Source organism: Balaenoptera physalus, assembly GCF_965194825.1.
Source record: "Balaenoptera physalus genome assembly, chromosome: 15".
Classification (NCBI taxonomy): Eukaryota; Metazoa; Chordata; class Mammalia; order Artiodactyla; family Balaenopteridae; genus Balaenoptera; species Balaenoptera physalus.
This window is the reverse complement of record NC_138894.1, coordinates 8422003-8444322: the sequence shown is the minus strand read 5'-3', so window position 1 is coordinate 8444322 and position 22320 is coordinate 8422003. Positions and strand designations below refer to the sequence as shown.

The window sequence follows — 22320 nt, the reverse complement described above, 5'->3', positions numbered from 1 at the left end:
ATACTGTTTTCCATAGTGGCTGCACCAACTTACATTCCCACCAACAGCGTAGGAGGATTCCCTTTTCTCCAGGGGTGTGTATTTTAGCTTTCTCTGGTAGCTCCTAAATTGGAAGTGTGGGGTTGGAAATTAGGGGTACCGTCAGTTATTAATCAAATCCTAGCCATTTGGGGCTGATTGTTACAGGGGTTGTTTGACTTTTTGGATTTTTGCTAAAGATCATGGTCTGACCTCCTACAAGGCATAGCAGGCTGGCTTCCTGGGCTGGTTACTGTAGATGATGGGTCAGTTTCCTGGGCAGATTGCTGCTGGTTGTGGGTCAGAGTTCTGTTTTTACATATTGTCTGGCCATTGTTGGTTTGGATATTTAGTAGCTCCATACCAAACTAATGCTGGCTAAAAATAAGTAAGAGACCCAGCGCACCTGTTGGTCTGAGGCTCTCGGGCTGACTAGCTTCCACCAGGTAGCAGCATTCAGACCCCACCATTGGTCACTGGGCAGGGCCACACTGTGACCACTGACATCAGCCTGGTGAATGTCAGCTGAGTCCTTGGTCATGGGCCATAGACACTGCAGCATTTGCATGCCGTGTCTTAAACTTGGGATTGACATTAGCGAGCTGTTTCTCTGAGGGGCTCACGGTGCATCAGGCAGGGCCAGCCCCATCCCAGCTTTCAGTCCGCTTTGGTAGTGACTGGCTGACTCCCCTGACAATGAAAGATTCTCTTATGTGTCGTTTCACCCCTGCTCTCAGCCATGACATGGCACAGGGTTCTCTGGCCAGGAATGGAGTATTCCAGATGGCTCTGGAATCTCTTTAGTAATCTCCTCCTTCTTTAGTCAATTTCTTGCCACTCCTGGAAATTTGATGCCGTGGCCTCCCTACTCTGCGCGCTGCGTCTGGCCTGAGGAGGACGGATGCTGCCCCAAGCGGCTTGGCAGGGCCCATGCCAGCCCTCGGTGCCACCACTCCATCCTGGCAGACCACGTGGGGTCTTCTAAGGTGGTTCCCCACCCACCCCCTTGTTTTGTTTATTCCCAGTTTCCATTTTCCTCTTTTTTTTTTTTAACATCTTTATTGGAGTATAATTGCTTTACAATGGTGTGTTAGTTTCTGCTGTATAGCGAAGTGAATCAGCTCTACATATTTTTTTGTTTATATGTTTGGTGTGTGTTTTGCTTGGGCATTTACAGAAAATTCCTAGGTGGTGACATCATGGATAGCCAGTGACGATCCTGGAATCTTTGACTTTTCTAGAATTTAAAAAAGTGTTCAGAGTTTATAACATTAAGTTTTATATCAAATGTGCCTGAAGTATTTAAGTTTCTAAAGAGACTCTAAAAATATTATGTAGGGTTTTGAAAGACATCTGCAAGTTTTGAAGAAGAGATGGTTTTAAAAAGGCATCTCTTCTCTTGCCTTTGTGTGTGTTTGCGCTTTTACAATTAAATGACATCCTCTGAATGTAGGAGGTTAGTCAAAGCTGTCAAGTTTTTCTTCTCTCCTAATAACAACTCTTGTGCCATTGACTACCAAGAATAACAATAAGTCTTTTCTTAAGTTCAAAAAGAGTATTTATTTTTGTCACTGAAAGAACAACAATTATTCATGTCCTTAAGTTATTTAAAGTATTTTTGTGAATTCTGAGACTAAGTCATTTGGAAGTTCAGCCACACAAAATAAAAATGCTTTAAATATATAAGTCCTCCACCTGAAATATTTTGGTTGGTGGGTCTTGGCCTTTCTATAATAGTTAGCTATTTAAGGAGGACTAGTGTGTGACATTCACTGTTGGAAATGCTTTAAATATATTAACTCCTCTGCCTCTCATATTACCCTCACTTTATAGCTTGCACACTGAGGCCCAGAGAGGTTCAGCTACTTGCCCGAGGTCACACAGCCACGATTTGGACCTGGGCCATCAGACATCCAGGGCAAGCCTGCATTGACCCTAGAAGTTTCCACCTGCATGCTGTCAAGGCATTTAGTTTCTCTGTGGTTTTCCCCCAAAACATAACCTTAGAAAGGTAAGAAATATTTACTATGAGTGTATTTAGCTCAGAACCCTTCAAGCTTTTGGAGTCTAAGAAATAATGATCATTGGACCCTCTCCTGGAATTTGGCCAAACTATCGCATATATGGTTGCTGCTGCTGCTTTGCTATTCCTAGAGCTAAATCTGAGGACAGACAAGTGAAAAAACAGGGAGGATGATGGTGGTAAAAATAATTTATGATCACCTTCTTATCTTGGAGTTCTTTTTTTTAATAAATTTTTAGCAGACTTGCTTTTTTTTTACTGTGACAAAATACTTAATGCCACTTAACTGTGCACTTAAAATGGTTAAAGTGGTCAATTTATGTTATATATTTTTACCACAGTAAATAAGTAAGTAGCTTTAAAAAATTGTTTAATCCAGTGAGCTCATGGGTGACTCCTCAGTAAAGCGTGATGTCTGTAGGTCTCGCAGCTTAGGTTGGCCGGTGTGAGATTTTCCCCTGTATGTTAACTGTTGTGCCTTGATCTCACAAGGAATGAGAAAGCCTTAGTAGGATATGAAGACCTTTAGAAAAAAGCCAAGAATAGTGTAGAAGTGCCTTCTTTTGGAGCAAGAAGTGGCTGATTTAGTAGCTTCAAGAACCACTTTATTCCCTGCTGTGTTTGGAGAGCTGTAAGTGCAAAGACACTGGGAAGACATGTCCTCCTTGTGCTTACAAGAAGGAAAACAAAGGCTTGCTGAGGAAGGGGACCCCTGAGCCAGATTTTTAATCTTGATGGATCTAGTCTCTTTAAAAAGTGAACGTCTTTAAGGACTTTCCTCCCCAAGGAGGAGGCACAAGCTCCGGGAGGAAGCCTGTACAGGTGGGGGGCCGCAATGCCTCCAATGGGCCTGCAGACTCAGCTGGGCTCATGTTCTTACGAGGATTTTTGTCGATTTTGCGAGATTCTAGTTACAAAGTCACATGGGTCCTTAATGGTCTGCTCCAACCCTATTTTTTTCATAAGTCGTGGTTTTGCTTCGGGTGCAGTTTTTCAGCATCACATAGATCATGTTCTAGAAGAAACACCTGCATCACACTTAGGAAGGTAATGCCCTGAAAAGTTCTTATAGTAACAGGGAATGGTCAAGATCTGAATCAGAGCTTGAGTCGTTGCCATTCTGGGCTCCAAGCGAACTCAACAGACAGTGAAAAGAGAATTTGCAGAGCCTTGAATTCCCCCTCCCGCCCCCCAATTTGGCAAAGAGCTAATAAGTCAGGTCACCTTAACATGGTCACTTCCATATCTAGAGCATATGCTATTTCTCAAAAGCATCCTGGCAAATGATGGGCATACACACATGCCGTCATGGGTTGAAACAGTGATCTTTTGCTTAAATATGTGGGTGTTTGAGAGAGTTCCTTGCATCATCAGAGACCGTAGAGCTGGAGACATCTCAAGAGACAGTTCCCTCTACTCAGTGAACACGTAGAGCTAGAGCTGGGAATTATTTTAGTTTACCATTCACGTGGTCAAGAAATGTGCCCATAGGTCCAATAAGACTTTCTCTACTTAACTTTAGACTGGATACTGGTAAAAATAATTCTGTTTGGGGAAAAGCTTGTTGTTGTTTGTTCTGAACTGCCTTGACACTCATACTTCTGCCTTGAGCCACTTGGCCTCAAGTCCGTGGGCTGGGCAGACGATCTGTACACAGGGCCATCCGTGGCAGGTCATCTGACAGCCTTTCCCGTGTGTTTGTCTCAGGAATATGAGTTTCCTCCCACATTTTAATCTAGGCGCAACCTGAGTTTAGAGACTTACTGGGGAGAGGAACATAGTTTCCTTACCCAACAGCTGTTACATGATGCATTTCTTCTAGGTGGATTCTGCTAGAAGCATTGCTTCTAGATGCATGTCTTCTAGGTGGATTCTTCTAGAAGAGTTTCTTCTAGATGCATGTCTTCTAGGTGGATTCTTCTAGAAGCATTTCTTCTAGACCAGTGGGGTGCATCAGCTGAAAATCAGCTCTCCTTTCTCTGGTTTGGAGGGTAGTTGGGTGTTTTGGTTTTGTGTAGCTGAGAGCCTGAACAAAAGTAATTAAGACTCCATAAATAGTGTCTTTAAATAAACTGTCACCTCCTGCTTAATTGTGACCACCAGTAAGTCCTGGAAAGGAGAGGATGGTGACAGCACGTCAGTGGGAGGAACACAGTGGTAAGCAGAGACCAACTGTGAATTCCAGCCCTGTCTCCCATTGGCTGCAGGAATTTGAGCAGCGGATTTTATGTCTCTGGGCATCAACTTCCTCGTGGGGACTGAACTACAGGTAGATGGTCCCAAGGGTCTCTTCAGCTTTAAAAATCTCTGCCTCAACTATAATTCAAATCACAAGATTCTTAGAAAGTGATAAATATGACTTTATAACACCTAATATAACAGAGTATCTTTAAAAAGCATGATAGCATATTATAATGCATTTCCTAATCATCTGTAGGAAGAAATTAAAATTGTTAAATTCTTAACTTTACTTTAAAGCAAGGTTGCAGAAGGCTTCGGGTACTAGGAGTTTTCTCAAGGCTAAAGTGCTGGACAAAGAGGTTTTGAAAACCTGGAGAGAGGTAGGGGAGAAGGAGAGCACACAGGGCACGGTTCTGCCCCCATCCGAGGCCCCACTGTCAGTTTAGGGTAAAGGGAGGATGTAAACTTTAAATTTTGTTTTTCAAAATGTCTAACCACTTTCTCTGACCCACACAGAGTAATCTCTTCCTCCCTCAATGTCTCTTGATGCCTCTTTTTGCCTCCATCAAATTTTTGCTGACAGTAGTTAGACATTTTGAAAAACAAAATTTAAAGTTTACATCCTCCCTTTACCCTAAATAGCCAATTGCAATTCCAAATAAACAGTGAAGCTTTTTTGAAAAGCAGGAGAAAAATAGAAAAAGGAATCTTTGCAAAACTCTGAGAGTAAAGAATTTCTAAGCTGAGAAGAACAAAAAGAAATCGCAAAAGAAAATATTGACAGATTAGACTTAAACTCCTGTACTTCATTAAAAAGTGATCCAAATGTAAAGATGGCTACATCTAGAGAGGATGTTTGCCGAAAAGAATGAAATCTCCGGAATAAGAAAAACCCTAGGAACAGATTTTAAAACTAACCCTCTAATCCAGAATTTTTCCAATTCTGGCCCAAGAAACACTTGCATCAGCACTAATTAAAAACATAGATTCCTGTCATCTGCCAAACGCTTCCACCAATTTCAAGTGCACTAAAGGAGTCCATTGCCCTGCACAAAAAGGAATGGCATATGGTTAATGGGAAAACAGTCTCTTGAGAATCGAGGAAGTGCAAATAAAAATGATAAGATCATTTTCCTTAACTAAGTTATCAAAAAAGTACTAAAAGGTGATCCCTAGGGATGTGAAAAGGGCTTCCATGGCATTGCTTGTGGAGGTGAATGCAAGGAAAGCCACCTGCAGGAGGTGTCAAGAGCCGCTGCCATCCTCACAGTTTGAGCCCCATAACCCTTCCGGAACCTCTCGTAAGGGAATAAGCCCAACTGAAGAAAAAGCCATGCCCACCACAGTGTGGTTGTGTTAGCAAGAAGTTGGAAACCGAGACGTCTGGAAAGCTGGGTGTGGTTCGGTCAACCCCGAGAAAACACTGGGTGGAATAAAACTCAGCTATTACAAGGATTATTTCTGGCGATGATAGAGTAACATGGGAAAACGCGTATCATGTTAAGTGAGAAAAGGACTCTACCAAGTTATAGCCACAGCATGATCTCAACTCCGTAAAATGTACCCACACTTAGGAAAAGAAACACGAATTGTTAATAGTGGTTATCGTGGGTCGTGAGTCAGCGGAAGAGTTGAAATTTTTCTCTCTCTGCTTTTCTGGGTCCTCCAGGTCTTTGAATGAGTATTCTTATTTATGTGAGAGGAGGTGGGAATACCCTCAAAAATGGCATTCAGTGAAGGTAAAGAAGCGATGACCTGCTGCCTACAGGCCAGTGGAGCAGGCAGTTCAGGGGGTCCTGCGTTATCTCGGGTGGTCCTTGTGGCAGCTGAACCAGGGAGATATGACCGTGCTCCCACTTTGAAGGTGAGAAACTGAGGTTCAGGCAGGGTAGATAACTTGCCTTGGGCTCCTCAGCAAGAAAGCGTTTTGGGATTACCCCCCCAAGAAGGGATGCCCTTGCCATTTGGAGGAAAGAATTTTTCCCAATGGTCTCTACCCACCAGTGTAAGAACAGAACCCAACTGGACGGATGTTCGCAACTTCAGAGATCTCAGAGCAGCACAGGGTAGCCCATCAGACCCGCAAACCTGTCCTCTCGCTAATGCAGGGAAGCAGGGAGCCTGTGATGGGACAAGGCAGGAGGACATTCAAACCCCCGGTTTGCAGATGCAGTGGGGAGATGAGAGGGCTGCTCCCGGCCTGTGTCTGCCCCACCGTTCATGTCCGAAGGAGGATGATGGGCAAGACAGAAGGAGAGACTGTTTGTGGTCTTCACTCTCCAGAAGCCTCAGACCTGGTTAGCGCTGGTTCCTGACAGGGGAGTTCAGTGGTGAAAAAAGCACTAATGGCTCGATACGAATTTCACTCATGATTTTTGCATATCACGTAAAACATTAAGCACACTGAAGCGTTCGTTAGCTTGTGGAACTTCCTGCAAGGAACAGGAATAATCTGAACCATGGATTTTAATCACCTATCTGTAAACTCCTTCTGCCATGCAGGGTGGAGAGAAGAGGCCCCATCTACCTCCCTGTAGACTTCATGGGGCTGGTTCAGATTTCCTAAGACTATGGTGGTAACTGCAGTGAGTGGACTGTTGTCGTGGGAATCAAGTGGTCCAGCGCCTGAAGGGAAGGCCCTCAGCTTTCTCTGAAACTTTCTTGGGAAAAAATAAAACCTAATCTGGAGGGACAGTTAATAAATACTTAGCTTAGCCATGAAGTCTAGTAGAATTCATCACACTAAAACTCGCATAGTATGTCAACTTAAATTTACATTTCTTAGAATTCTCTCAGTAATTCACTCTCTACAATGGGGTCAAGGCCAGGCTGGGCTTCATTGCCACAGTCCCCCAAGGGGCTGCTCACCGGGGCCCTAAGTGGCTACTTCCTGATGAACGTGTTTGCTGTCATGCTGGGAATATCCGTGCAAGTCCCATGCATACACAGAGGACAGGATTGTCATCTTTGTGTTTGTAACCTCGGGCCTGGAACAGTCTCCTGTTGTGCTCGGTTGATTCTAAAAGGTCAGCGCTTCAGAATAGGCCTTCATACAGTTCATGAGGAGGCCAGTGAGATCCTGGCGTGGAAAGGCAAACTCAGGGTACCATTCTGCTTCTCGAGGCGGGATGCACGAAGAGGGACAGGAAGTGAGACACAGACTCATGGGGGAGCACAAAGGGGAGCAGAAGCTTCTGCAGCAAAGCAGGGCAGCTCAGCTGCCTAGCACACATCTGTGCCCCAGATGGAGGTGTCAGGGCGAAACCCAGGTGGTGACCCAGGGAGGGAACAAGAGCTCCAAAGCACTGATGAGGTTTAAAAGATGAAAGTCCACCTCTCAAGTCTGGGCCGTGGGCCCTCTGTGGCCTGGGATACTGTCTCTGAGACAGCCCTAGATGCATGGCGGGAGAATATGGCAGTGGGCCGGGGTTGTGGCTTGGCCTGAATCATGACTCTGTCTAATGAGAGTGGCTGAAACACAACTCAAATTAGCAGAAGCAAATGAGAGCAGGTGCTGAGAGGATGTGGGGTAGATGCAGAATCCATGAAAGAGAGACCCCAAACCAGGGTCTCAGGGCTGGCTTTCATGGCCCCATCCTGAGACAGGCTCTCCCTGTGATGGGGAGAACCCCCAAATCACAGCCCAGCAGCACCAGGGGAAGGAGAAAGCCCTTTTCCCCGGCTTCTGGATACTAGTCTCAGAGAAGATTCTGATTGGCCTGGCTTGGTCATGTGCCCTCCTCTTGGACTATGGCAGTGGTGTGAATTATGATTGGAAAACCAGGGTCATGGGCTCAGCCTGGGAGTCAGGGGTCAGGGATTACTATGAGTTAAGTCTCCTCAAAACCATATGGCAGGAACCCCAAGGAAGTAAGAGTAGACCAGAATGACTGAAGCCCCACAATGGGGTGTGCTCCAGACCTGCTTCTTCGGTTAATGCCCACTGTTTATCCATCTGTCCTGCTGGACCTGTGCTGACAGTGCATGGCCATTAGCCGCATGTGGCTATTGAGCCCCTAGAATGTGGTGAGTCTAGACTGAGATGTGCTGTGACTGTAAAATACATCCTAGATGTCAAAGATTTAATAGGACAAAAAGAATATACATTATCCTATGAATAACTTTTTAAAATTTATTACATGTTGTAATGATAATATTTTGTGTATATTGGGTTAAACAATGTATATTATCAAAATTACCTGTCTCGTTTACTTTTCTTTAAATTGAAGTACAGTTGTTGTACAATATTATATAAGTTACAGGTGTATAATATAGTGATTCACAATTTTTAAAGGTTATATTCCATTTATAGTTATTATAAAATACTGGCTATATTCCCCATGTACAATATATCCTTGTAGCTTGTTTTATACCTAATAGTTTGTACCTCTTACTCCTCTCCCCCTATATTGCCTCTCCCCGCTTCCCTCTTCTCACAGGTAACCACTTGTTTGTTCTCTATATCTGTGAGTCTGCTTCTTTTTTGTTATATTTACTAGTTTGTTTTATTTGTTTTACTTTTTTAATGTGGCTACTAGACATTTTAAATTACGTAGGTGGCTCATGTTATATTTCTCTTGACGGCACTGTTGCAGACTATGTTCCTGTTTCTATCTTGGGGGGAAATTCATGTAGCAAAATAGTAGTTAATCCTTACATTTACTACCCACTGGGTCATCATGTACTTTTATTTTCCTTGAAATCATCTCCTGAAACTTCAGTGTGTGCTCCCTGTTGAAATGTTTGGGGATTTTAGTAAGTAAGTCATTGTTTGCCCTGCATGATTTGTAGACAGAAGTCTCCCAAATTGTTTAGGCTGTCTCCCCAAGGCCCAGAATGTGGAAGAAGCTGGGACCGCATCGGATTCAGGGGGAGAGCAGTGAGTGACAGATGTCACAACTTATGTGCGGAATCTCATTCTTGGATCCCATCAGCGCAGGCTTGCATCTCCGTTAAAACCACTAGCGTTCGGAGTTGCTTTGTTTTCGCTCTTACAGATTTTTTTTTTTAACCTCCTTCGTTGAGTCATCATGCATTTAGTCTGTAATCCAGATGTGAGAAAATGTTTCAGAGCTTAATCACAGTGGGAGCTCTCTGCCCACTTGTAGATCTCATTTTTGCCTCCCTCCCTCCATCCATCCATCCTTCCATCCTTCCACCCATCCATTTCTTCATTCACAAGTGGTCACACCCCTGGTGTGCTCCTAGGCGCTGGGCAGGCTGCTGGCAATAGAGCAGTGAGCCAACCAGGCCATTCCCTGCCTCTGTGTTCCTTCACATCTGGTGAATCAGTGGCTTGAAGCCGATTTTCCCCAAAACTCTTGCAGAAGAAGTATAATGTCTCTTATGGAAGGTCTCAGAATAGCTCAGCCTGAATAGGGAAGGTGAGGAAAGGGCAGGGGTCCGGGCCGCTCCCCTCCTAAAGGGCGTCTCTGAAAACCCCTGCTCTAAATCACCCTTCTCTCTCCAAGCATGTTTTAGTTATTATGTCTTCCCATAATATATTTTGATTAGATGGATTAGAGCTAAGATCCCTACTTAATCAAGTAAAATTAAGGAGCTTTCCTGAAATTGACATATTGAGAGAACTACATCCCAAAACAAAGAAAAATGGATCCAGGTCTGTCTGGGTTCTCAGGAATCTTTTCTCTACGACAGGCAGTAGATTTCAGGTAATTCTCCCTCTGATTTGTAAATACCCAATAAAAATCAGGAAAGGCTCTAAGTTAGGATTTCTTTTGAGGCACAGTTTGTTTTTTGCTTGCTAATTACTCATCTTTCTTCTCCTGAATTAAACACATAGTTAATTTGCTCAAGTGGTGATAACTGATTCATTAAGCCGTTGCCTACTTGCTGAGAAAAGCTCCCAATGCTGTGCGCTCTGCCTGCCTTTCCCACGAGCCCTGGTCAGCTGTGCAGATCCAATCACAGGGCAACCTTTCACCTGCTGCTGGAAGGGGCATACTTTGATGAGCATTTAAATACATCCCATTTAGACCTTAATGAAACTAAATTCATGAAGACTTGGGGTGATGGAAAAAAGGAAAGAAAACATTTTCCCCTTTCTTTCCCTTTAAGACTATCTGAAACTGATTTTTTTTAAATCTAACGTTTTCAAAGAAAAAAATGGAAATAATAATGCTCAGCAGAATGAAGCCCGTTCAGCATGCTCTGATGCAACTCAGTGTATCGTGTCTGCTTAACTACCAGGAAATCAGAAGCAACATAGAAAGAACCTGTGGATGTGCCTGGGGAAGGGGTGTCAGAATCATAATTAATTTGAATCGAAAGGAAGCCTCCAAGGGAGATGGGTCCATACTACATGGCAGCTGGACTACTGCACCGTGATCTTTGTGCTTTAGTTATGAGTCATTTAAACATTTCCGAGCCGGGAGTAAGAAGACACCTGGGTAAATAGGCAGGGCAGGTGCTGGCAGGTGCTGGGGTGCCTTGTTGCTGGAATTAGGACGGCATGGGGTAGAAAGAGCAGGACATCCAAGCGCAAGCTTAAGATATTGTCGTTTCCTGAGATGCCCCTGAGTTTTCATTCACTGGCGTCATTTGCTAAGCCGTACTGTAGACCAAGTGGCCAGGAGATAGACGTGAGAAACTCAGCCTCTGTTCTCAAGGAACGGGCTAGTGGGAGGCACAGCCGTGTAGACTGTCACTCATGAGATGGCTGCCCTCTGATGCGGCCGCTGGGCTTCCTGGGTCCACGCCTATCAAGGTACGACAGGCCCAAGCCGGCCACCGCAGTGACTTGGTAAACCGCGGACAGGGGCAGTGGAAACCGGGCCACGTAGGAATATGTGCTACCACACACCTGTGTGTGTTCCTGAGCACAGGTGTCTGTTCCAGCCTCCACCCTGCAGGTCGGCTCTCCTTGGTCCCCCTGAAACAACCACTTGTGCGTGAGTATCTTGTTCTATTACATCTTTTTTTGGAGAATTCAAGCTGTCTCCCTCCCTGCATTGGAGAACCAGCATGTTGCCCTAATATTGTGTATTTGGCCATTACCTGTTCCAGGTGGGTTGGAAAGTTGGTTCTTTTCTTTAGGAATCTCCAGGAAAAAGTTGATACTCAAGAAGAGGAAACAATGTAGTTTTTAAAGAAGCCATGATTTGCCCGGTGTTAACCCATGTTTGCATTATGGGCAAGAGTGGGGGGATTAAGGCATGGGGACAGGGGGACGGGGCTTGTTTGCTGCCTGTCAAAGCTTTTGCTGCAACTGACAGTACTTCTCACCATAAAAGCCACAGGTCATCGGCCTCGGCCTCTGTCTTCCAGGGCTCAGGGCGCTGTCCACATTTAAAAACCATGACCTAGAGAAAATGAGATCTGGAGAAAGAACGTGATTTTCCGAGCTACCAAAGTGGTGGCAGTCATGAGTCTTGAACTTGGATCTCTTGCCCTTCTGTTTATTGAACACTGTCTTTCTCCCTTGTGTCCTCCCCTTTAGACTTTTTAAAAATGCAGAGAAAAACCCACGATTTCCAAAATACGCTCTTGCGTGTATTAATTACCTAGTTTCCTCTCTGAGCAAAGAAAGCATTGTCCCACTAAAGTTCTGCTGCATGGGTAGCTGTTTCCAGTTCTCTGTTTCCCCTTTGTTTACAGGGAAGGCTGGCCTGATGGATGTAGACGGGATGGAAGTGTTAGGCTCAGGGATCAAGGAGTAATTCCAGAGAAGGTGATGGGAGCCCCGAGGATGCACATAAAAATTAATTACAGGAAAATACATCATTAACGGCAGCTCTCACAGTAGGTCCCAGGGCGACTATTATGTGAAATTAATTAGTCCTTAGGTTTTTTTTTAAGTCACCTTCTCTGTACTATGAAAAGAGTCCTAATTACTGACATCGGTTGTTTTAAGTCATTAAGGGTCATCATTCTACATATCCCTGTACTCGTTCAGTCCTGTTTATTTGGATTTAAAGAGCCCCTTCAGCTCTGTGGGCTGGTTTCCCTGTGCAGTAACTTGTTTGGTAAAATGAAGTAAGGCTGGCAAGATCAAGGTCTCAAGAAAACAAGGTGTAGGAGTCGAATAACAAAACTCCACTCATTTGTTGTTGAGTGGCTCCTTTTCTCCAGACACTGTGCATGGACCCTGGGCAAGGAAGGAGAGGAAAACCAGTAGAACCCAGAGCTTATTGACTGGTGGGGAGTGGGGGGGGGGGCATTAAACGGACGATCCCCCTAAAACCAGCGTAGGGTATCACATAGTGATGGAGAACTTGATCCAGTCTAAGGACAGGGATGGCCTTTCTGAGGAAGTGACGTTTAAACTGAGATCTGAATGGGGCAGGGACGCAGAGAGGGGGCGTTTCCAAGCAGAAAGAACAACATATATAGAGGCCTGGGGTAGGGGGGAGACCGAAATGTGATTTATGGGGCGGTTAGAGTTACGTAGGGACCAGATTACCAACGGCCTGGTGGTGCTTCTTTACCATTTTGTCCTGAGTTTAATGGGGAAGTCATGAAAGTTTGTGTGTTTGAACTTTTTATTCTGAATTAATTTCAAACTTAGAGAAAAGTTGCAAAAACCGTCCAGCTAGCTTCCTCAGAGCCTGCACTAAGAATTCCTGCCAATGTTTGATCACACCTGCCTTACTGTGCTCTCTATGTACATAGGACTGTTTTTTACTAAAGCATTTGGAGGTGAGTTGCTGATACGGTGCCGAAGGACACGTTCCTCTATGTCCATTGTACAATCATCCAAATAGGGCAATTAACATTGATACCGTAGTGCCCTCAGAGCCTCAGACCCCCGCTGAAATTTTGCAGACTCTCCCACTCATGTCCCTGATGGTCTAGAGTCCAATCCAGGGTCCCATCCTGCATGTACTTGTCTCTTCCATCTGGGACGGTTCCTAAGTCTTCACTTGTTTTTTATGGCCTAGACATTTTGGAAGATGACAGGTCATTTACTTTCTAGAATGACCCTCCATTTGGGTTTGGCTGATGTGTCCTAGTGGTCTGATTAAGATGATGTATTTTTGGCAGGAATACACAGAGTGATACAACACAGCAAAAGGCCGGGCCATTCATCAGCCCCATTACTAGTGACATTAACTTTGATCGCTCAGTGAAGGCTGTGTTGCCAGGTTTCTCCACGGAACTCTTTTGTCCTTTTAACTAATAAGTATTAAAAGATATTTTGAGGCTAGCTAAACATACTGTTTCTTATGAAGTGTTCACTCACTAGGTTTAGTATCCATTGATGCTTCTTGCTTGAAACAGTCATTGCTAGGGCGGTTGCCAGGTGGTAAGTTTCAGATTCCTTCATCCCTTCTGCATGTAGCAGTTGGTGATCTACTTGGAGGAGGAGCTCTCCTTCTCCCTTATTCATTCATTCATTTGTTCATTTGTTTGTTCGTTCGTCCATTCCTTTGTATCAGTAAGATTTCATGGATTCCTGCTTTATTCAATAAATTACAGTTCGGATGTTCAGATTGCCCCTGGTTTGGTCAGTGAGAGCCCTCTCGAGCTGGTTTTGGACGTGTCCCCATCAATCTTTGAGTACGTCTTACTTTCTGAGACAATAAGCTGTTCCAGGCCCACCCTGTCCTTTCCCTGCTCTGGCCCTGCGATCAGCCTGCTGCCCTTTAGCGAAGAGCATCTTACTGAAGGGCTCTGAGCTGGAGAGCGACCTGATCTGATGGGCATTTTTAAAATATTACTGTGGCTGCCTTTGAGGGGTGCCATGAAGGCACAGGCGAGAGAATCGGGGAGGCCACGGGGAGGTTGTTCGCTGTCGCTCAGTACGGTGGCTCGGGCGAGATCATGACATTGCAGATGGATAGTGGGGACGGATTGAAGGAAGACTTTAAAGCTAGAACTGACAGGTGATGGTGGGATGTGGGGAGTGACCGAGGGGGAGAATGGAGGCGTCCTTTCCTGGAATAAGAAAAATGGGGCAGGGTAGGTCACGAGTTCCTGTTTGGGTCTGCGACCCTCGAGAGCTCTGGGCAGCCAGGGAAGGGGGCAGGTGGACACAGGAGCCTGGAACTCAGAAGAGAGACCTGGGCTGGAGCTGTGGACCCAAGACTCGTGAGGTCTGGCCACATCTATGAGGGCCTCATGGGCAGGCTTTGAATCAGGCCTTCCTGGCTGTAACAGCTTCTCCCTCACGCTTGCAATCTGCATTGTCTTGTTTCTGCAGCTCTTGGCAAGCGCTTGGCATTTTCACAACAGAGTTCAAAGCCCAGGGGCCCGTTTTCTGAACTCACCTTTGATCCATTTAATCAAGAAGGAGGAGTGTAAACAGATCGCCTCCCTGCATTACTCGTGACAACCCGACCCCAGCAGACTGGGAAGACCTCGACAGTAATTGTCACACTTTGTGTGTTAGGGATTCTGCACTGAACTGTACATGTGTTAAAAAAAAAAAAGTGTGTGCACATACGTGTACATACGTGTAATATGCAGTACCTAAAATGATTGCCGTCAAAGAACACATTTTCTCAAAATTAAGGTTGACAAGGGATTACTGAAAACAGAACGTAGATAAAGAATCCCTAATAAGAAGACTTATAATCATGGCTTTCCCACAGCCCATCAGAGGGTGAAAGGAATATACTGGAAGCGGGATGCCTGCCAACCCCAGGAGCCCGGCGTCAGATCTGCTGCTATGTAGATGCTTAGAGCGCAAACACACAGTGGTTTTGTCACCCAAGACTTGCTCCTCAGACAAGCCATGAGACAGGGCTCCGGCTCTCATGCACTGAGTTCAGTCATCGCAGTAGAGACGGATGTTGTTTGCTTTGGCATTTTTGCTAACGTTTACGGAGTGATTTTTGCCTCTAAATCAGAAACGGCCAGTTTTACTGATGTTTGTGGGGCTGCTTTTAACTTTGGCTTTTGTCTGAAAAGCAAAGTTGAGAACTTGCAGCGCCTCTTAAGTTAAATTTTATTGAAAAATCAAGGACTGGCATTAAGTGTAGCCGGGAAGCTGGGAGGCCAACTGGAAAGCTAGTGCTATGCCAGGGCTGGTGCCATGGCCAGACGGTGGTCCATGTAGAATGCATGGTCGTGGAGGGGGTCCTGGGGACGCTGCAGCCCACGGCCCAACAATCACTATCCCAATGCTTCCTTATCGTGACCCTCCTGAATCCTTGGGAGACCAGGAAGGAGGGTTTCAGATTTTGCTCAGAGATTCTACATTGTCCACAGGCATCCTTTTTTCAGCGAGCCGCAGTCACTCTTCCTGTTCATCACGCTTGAACTGTGTGTAGGGCCTGGTTTCTACGTATCGCCAGTTTGGCTGAAGGTCTGTGGGGAAGGATGCAGACAGTTCTCTGCTTACCCTTAACGAGAGCCTTCCTTTACAGGGGTCACCATGTACAGATCCCATTTTGTGCCCTCACGACCCGAGGAAAGGTAGCTGTCTGAGAACTGTGTGACTGTCGCCTTATACCGCCTTTTAGCAGCATTAGTAACAGCTGTTTGTCGAGCTGTTAGTGAAACGGTGTTGTTGGGTCACAAGGGAGAGAGCCCAGCCCCGGGATGGGAGTAGCGCCCGCTCGCCGCAACTGGAGAAAGCCCGCGCGCAGCAGCAAAGACCCAACACAGCCAAAACTAAATAAATAAAATAAATTAAAAAAAACAAAAACGAATGGCATGTGAAGGACTTTAAATAGCTTTTCTGTCTTTCCTCCTGCAAGTCTAAACGCAGGAATAGGAAATTATGGACGCTAGGGGGTTGCATATTTAAATACAGTTGGACCATTTTCATCCAACAGTGAAGAAACGCTTTTGGTGCACATATTTTATATCTTTGCCATTTTGCCCATCCTTATATGAGTCTCTTCCATCTGTGAGCTCTAATAGCTCCTACTAAGTATCTAATTCATACAGAACTCCCTAGGTTCTGCTTTGTAGTGTGATCATTGCTGTACAGCTCTCTCTCATTGACTCTACCCTCCCTGAAGGCACACTTTGGCCCTAAAGCACATCTTAATTTGTCACACTGCCTAACCTGAGCTGAACACAAGCCAGCACTGAGGAACTGCAAGAAATGAATGAATGAAAACATTTCTACTGCCTTAAGACTGGTCTTGTGAAAATGCTTTGCTGAGATGTTGTCAAGAAGGGATGCGTATTGCACTTGAAATATCAGAAGCTAAATGCTTAGTTGGGAATTTGGTTGACTTACATTATTATGACTTAGCATCATATTTCTTTGGAAGTTATAAATAATTCAGAGCACATGTGGGATTCCTTTTATCTTTTCTGGCTTGTTGATTTGTGGGTAGTTTTTTTTTTAATTAATTTTATTTATTTATTTATTTTTGGCTGCATTGGGTCTTCGTTGCTATGCACGGACTTTCTCTAGTTGTGGCGAGCGGGGGCTACCCTTCGTTGTCGTGCGCAGGCTTCTCGTTGCGGTGGCTTCTCTTGTTGCGGAGCACGGGTTCTAGGCACGTGGGCTTCAGTGGCTGTGGCACGCGGGCTCAGTAGTTGTGGCTCGCGGGCTTAGTTGCTCTGTGGCATGTGGGATCTTCCTGGACCAGGGATCGAACCTGTGTCCCCTGGATTGGCAGGCGGATTCTTAACCACTGCGCCACCAGGAAAGTCCCTTGTGGGTAGTTATTGGGCCAAATAAAATATGAAAAGAGGAACGAGGTCTTATCTGAATGTCAACTCAACATCTTGTGGTTATTGTTTAGTAATTATCAAGTTACCTTAAATCCTAGAGTCAGTGGTCCATTGAGATAAAACATTAGGAGTATATTTGAATTGCTCATAAACTTCCTTGATATTTTCCAAAATATTGTGATATAATAAGATTCTCTGCTTCCGAAGAAGATATAAATAAAGCCTCTACAGCATCTGATGGTGATTAGTTGAGAATTAATATCCCATATGACCAGCTAGCAGTTCCCTGGAATAAATAATTCCCCAGGAACCCTGCTTTAGAACACAGGCCAAGCCATTTCTGAGGCCGAAGGAAAATGACATTGAAAAATGGTTGGCGAGTCATTTATATTGTTCGTTCGTCTACATAACCAAAAAAATGTAGCATAGCACTACTTTATGCTGCAAAGAGACTGCTAAGTGTTTCAAGTAACTGTCAAGGCTTGTAAACGGGATTTACAGTGAAGATAAAGAGCAGAAGTTCTCAAATTTATTGATCTTGGGACCCCTTTACACTCTTAAAAACTGTTGAGCATCCCCCAGTTTTTGTTTATGTGGCTTATATCCATGGATATTTACCATCTTGGAAATTAAAGCTGAGAAACATTTAAAATAATTTTTAATTCATTAAAAAATAGTGAACCTGAGAAAACCATAATTCAAAAAGAGTCATGTACCACAATGGTCATTGCAGCTCTATTTACAATAACCAGGACATGGAAGCAACCCAAGTGTCCATCGACAGATGAATGGATAAAGAAGATGTGGCACATATATACAATGGAATATTACTCAGCCATAAAAATAAATGAAATTGAGTTATTTGTAGTGAGGTGGATGGACCTAGAGACTGTCCTACAGAGTGAAGTCAGTCAGAAAGAGAAAAACAAATACTGTATGCTAACACATATATATGGAATCTAAAAAAAAAATGGTTCTGAAGAACCTAGGGGCAGGACATGAGTAAAGATGCAGATGTAGAGAATGGACTTGAGGACACGGGGAGGGGGAAGAGTAAGCTGGGACGAAGTGAGAGAGTGGCATGGACATATATACACTACCAAATGTAAAATAGATAGCTAGTGGGAAGCAGCCGCATAACACAGGGAGATCAGCTGGGTGCTTTATGACCACCTAGAGGGGTGGGGTAGGGAGGGTGGGAGGGAGATGTAAGAGGGAGGAGATACGGGGATATATGTATATGTATAGCTGATTCACTTTGTTATAAAGCAGAAACTAACACAACACTGTAAAGCAATTATACTCCAATAAAGATGTTAAAAAAAAAATAGTGAAAAGTGCATTGCATTCTAACATAAAAATACTGTGTTTCCTCAAACAGTATAATTTAGTGAGAAGGGTGGCATTGTTTGAATTTTTGCAAATCTTTTTTATTGTCCGGCTTACCAGAAGGGAGGTATCACCTGTTAATATCCTCTGAAAGACTCCACTGCACACTCTTGAGAAAATGAGATTGAAAAAGACAAATAATGTCTTTGTATTATTATAAAATAGTTTTGACTCTGGCTCTTCTGAAAAGGTCATGAGCACCCCAGGGGTCACTGGTCCACTCTTTGAAAACTGCTAATGTAGAGCGGTTAGTTGAACCAGGATATTCTTGAACGTGAGAACCCTGAACTCAACTAAAAATCTGTTCTCGGTGCCAAGGTGTTGACAGTCCCTGTGAGGAAGTGTGCTGTGCTGCCTGCCCAAGCTGGTGTGATCCTTTGGCCACCTTCAACCTTCCCTCTGTCCTGGGAACACAGTCTGGCCTCCTGTCTGATTAGGTGGTGTGAAAGCTCTACTGACCTGCTCTTGCCCTCTGGGCAGCTCACATGCTTCCCTGACCAGGGGTCACTGACATGTTCTACTTTGTACGACACCTCTGCTCAACTCGGGCAACCTGGTCACACAGACCACCACCACGACACCAATTAAAATAAGAAGGTGAGCTCTTGAAGAAACAGAACCCTAGTCAAAAACCCAACCCTTTGGCGTTGTCTCAGAGAAGAATTTAGAAAAGGGGCAGTTCCGGGAGCTTGGTGCTTTTGACTGAATCTTCAACCACATGCACAAGGTCATGCTTCCGCTTGACTTGGCAACCAAGGGAGCTCTGTATAGGAAGGACAACTGGCATTTGGGGAACAAGGATCTCCTGTTTGGACCAAGACTTTGTGAGTTTTAGAAGGCCGGAACCTGGAGCAGTGCTGCAGAGGGAGACCTTCAGCTGACTCCACATAGAACTGTTGACCTTCCCAAGTGCTTGCCTAGACTCTGGCCCTGATAACTGCTTATTACTGCCTCTTCACCGACTTTGACTCCAGCCAGTGACCCAACCCCCAGCCTGACTCCCCAATGTCCCCTCCACCCCCTCATCTGTGTTCACACTCAGCTCTTCCCCTTATGAATGGACTGTTTCTCTCCTCATTGCCTGGCATTGATCCCTGCGGTCTAAACACACACTCAGCTGGAACCCAGCTGTGCCATCAGTCAGGGCTGGAAGACTGGACCTGGAGTGAGCAGCGTGACAAAGGAGTTGAGGCCGGAAAGGATAGAAGAGAACAATCGATCAGTGCAAAGGATTCCTGTCTACCTTCTGCTTTTCTCTTTGAATGCTCCTCACACAGTTTGTCAAGATCAGGCCACTCATGAGTCATTTGTTTACTGTGTGATTTCATTCCCCTCCCTGGAAAAAGAAATCCTAGGGAAGTAGAGCTGAGTTCATTTTCCTCTCATCCAGCCCCCTTTCTGCTTTTTCCAGCAAAGCTTACCCCCATCCGCAGGCCCAGATATTTCCATCAAGGAACCTCTACATTCCAGCAGTCTCAGAGTTAACCTGGCACGTTGAGATGAACACAGATGCTGGTGCTTTCTTTTTGAAAATCGTGTCTGAACCTGAATGCAGGATGATTAGGCTACTCACTTGCCAAATAGGACATACACCGCAAAATGTTTAGAACTGTTACAGTGCTCCAAGGAAAGGCAAGAGGACACCTAGTAGTAGGGGTATCATTTTTGTTCATGCATGCCTCCCGTCTTTCAAGCATATTTACTGAGTGCCGTAATGTGCCAGACATTGATATATCTGTAAACGAAACAAAGATTCTTGCTCTCATGGTACTTACATTCTAGACAGTAACAAGTCATCATCCATCCAAAATTCTGGATGAAATAAATCTTTTCTCTAGATTCTCAGTGGTCACTTTGGTTGTTGTAGCTTCTATACTGTTTCTTGTTTGTCTTGGGGGAGATGTCCAGGGAGCTGAGTATGAGTGAGGAAAACAGAGCTTGTTCTCTTTGATGATATCAGGCACACTGTTCTAAAGGCAATAGTTTACAGATTAAGTTATTTTGTAACCAGCATAATATCTGGTCACCTTACAACTAGTTGAATTTGATATAGTTGCTCCAAATCCTCTGTTAGGAACACTGAAAAATAGTGTACTCTGACCTAAAAAAGCAACTTTCTAGATGGTCAATATTTGTTCTCTGTGTGCTTGAAAAGAGTGTTTAGTCTCCCATTATTGGGTGCAATATTTCATGTATGTCCATTAGATCTCTGCCGTTCAATTTTATATATACTAATTGTCGTATTGCCTGATATATCATTTATGAAGTGAGATATGTCAAACATGTGAGTGTGATAGAAGAGTTGTCAGTTTCTCCTTATAGTTCATTACTTTTTGCTTTGTATATTTTGATGCTCTGTTGTTAGGTGCATACAAGTTTAGGGTTATTTCCTCTTCCAGGTGAATTGAAACTGATAATATTCTGTGACCCTCTCTTATTTCTAGTTGTGCTATTGCCTTAAAGTCTATCTATCTGATATTAATAGAGGTACACCATATTTCTTTTGTTAGTATTTATCTGGGATTTGTTTTTTCTCCTTTTACTTTTTAGTTCTCTGTCCTTACATTTCAGAAATGTTTCTTGTAAACAACATTTGCTGGTTTCTTAATAAGCATGTCTGGTGATCACTTTTTTAAACTGGAGAGAATAGTCCATATCTTTATTATGATTACTGAGATATTTTAATTAATTTATTTTTTAAGAACTCTTTTTTTAAAAAGTATTTATTTATTTTATTTATTTATTTGGCTGCACCGGGTCTTAGTTGAGGCATGCGGGATCTTCGTTGCCACGTGTGGGATCTTTGTTGCGGCATGTGGGATCTTTAGTTGCAGCATATGGGATCTAGTTCCCTGACCAGGGATCGAACCTGGGCCCCCTGCTTTGGGAGTGCGGAGTCTTAGCCACTGGACCACCAGGGAAGTCCCTTTAATTTCTTTTTAATCATTTTATAGTATACTTGATATTTGTCCCACTTTTTCTGCTTCCTTTTTTCTCTTTTTCTTCCTCCTTTTGGATTTTTCTTTTTCGCTTCATTACATTTTTCCCTCTAATTTGAATTTATAATGTCTATGCCTCTGAGTTTAATGATTACCCTAGTATTTTAACATGAATACTTAACCAGAGTTCAACATTAATAATATTTTTCTTCTTCCCACCAAACACAAGGACCTTAGAATGATTTATTACGTACATGCTGTTGTTATCCACCATTTTTTTCCATCTTTTTGCACCCTAAATTGGTCATTATTATTATTGTTATTATTATTGTAAAGCACAATATCTTTTCCCACCATTTCTTCTTGCCTCTTAGAACTCCCATCTGGGATAATTTCCCTTTTTCTGAAGGATATCATTTAGAATTTAGTTTGGTGACAGCTTGTTAGTGGAAACTCCGTTTTTTCCTGCATCTGAAATCTCAATTTTATCTCAATTCTTGAAAGACATTTTTGTTGGGTAAACAACTCTAGAATGATGGTTATGTTCTCTCATCACGTTGAAGTTAATATTTTCCTATTATCTGGCTTCCACTGTTGTGCTTGCAAAGTCTGGCACCAATCCAGTTGTTGTTCCTTTTTAGGTGATAAATGTTTTCTCTGTCTGGCTTCATGTAAGATCATCTCTTTGTCTTTGGTAGTCTGCAATTTCATGGTGATTGTCTCTAGGAGTAGATACATTTTTATTTATTCCGCTTAGGATTGTTGGGCTTCCTGAATCTAAAGATTCATGTTTTTCATAAATTTTGGAAATGTTTCTTTTGAATATTTCCTGTTCACCATTCTCTCCAATATCTCTTACTAGAACCAGTTTGACATGTATTAGATCTCTGTCTGTTAGACCTCATTGCCCTCTGTATCTCTTAAGTTACCTTTTCTGTTTTCCATCTTTTTGTCTCTCTATTCTGCAATCTAGATAATTTCTTCAAATCTGTCTTAAACTTTACTGATTCTTGCTCCACCTGTGTCTCAACTTAATTTTAACCAGTCCATTGGGTAATTTAAATTATTATATTGTTATTCTTTCTTCCTTTGTCAAAATTTCAAAATGTTTTGTCTTTCTGTTTTAGTAATTCCTTGTTCCTCGCTTTTATCTTCAGGCTTCTTGTTTATATC

The 22320-nt window shown here is 43.7% G+C and overlaps 1 protein-coding gene across 9 annotated transcripts in view; it reads left to right on the top strand.

Annotated features, from left to right (window-relative positions):
• The window catches only part of NPAS2 (neuronal PAS domain protein 2), a 191209-nt gene that overhangs the window by 23346 nt on the left and 145543 nt on the right, over nt 1-22320 (top strand). Inside the window, exon 2 of one of the 9 annotated variants that reach the window (XM_082427303.1) lies at nt 1852-2029. The exons of 7 other annotated variants lie outside the window; for them this stretch is intronic. The gene's annotated coding sequence lies outside the window, so the exon portion shown is untranslated. Of the gene's footprint in view, nt 1-1851; nt 2030-22320 lie in introns of those variants that run through there. One more of the 9 variants, XM_082427308.1, reaches the window with a different exon arrangement.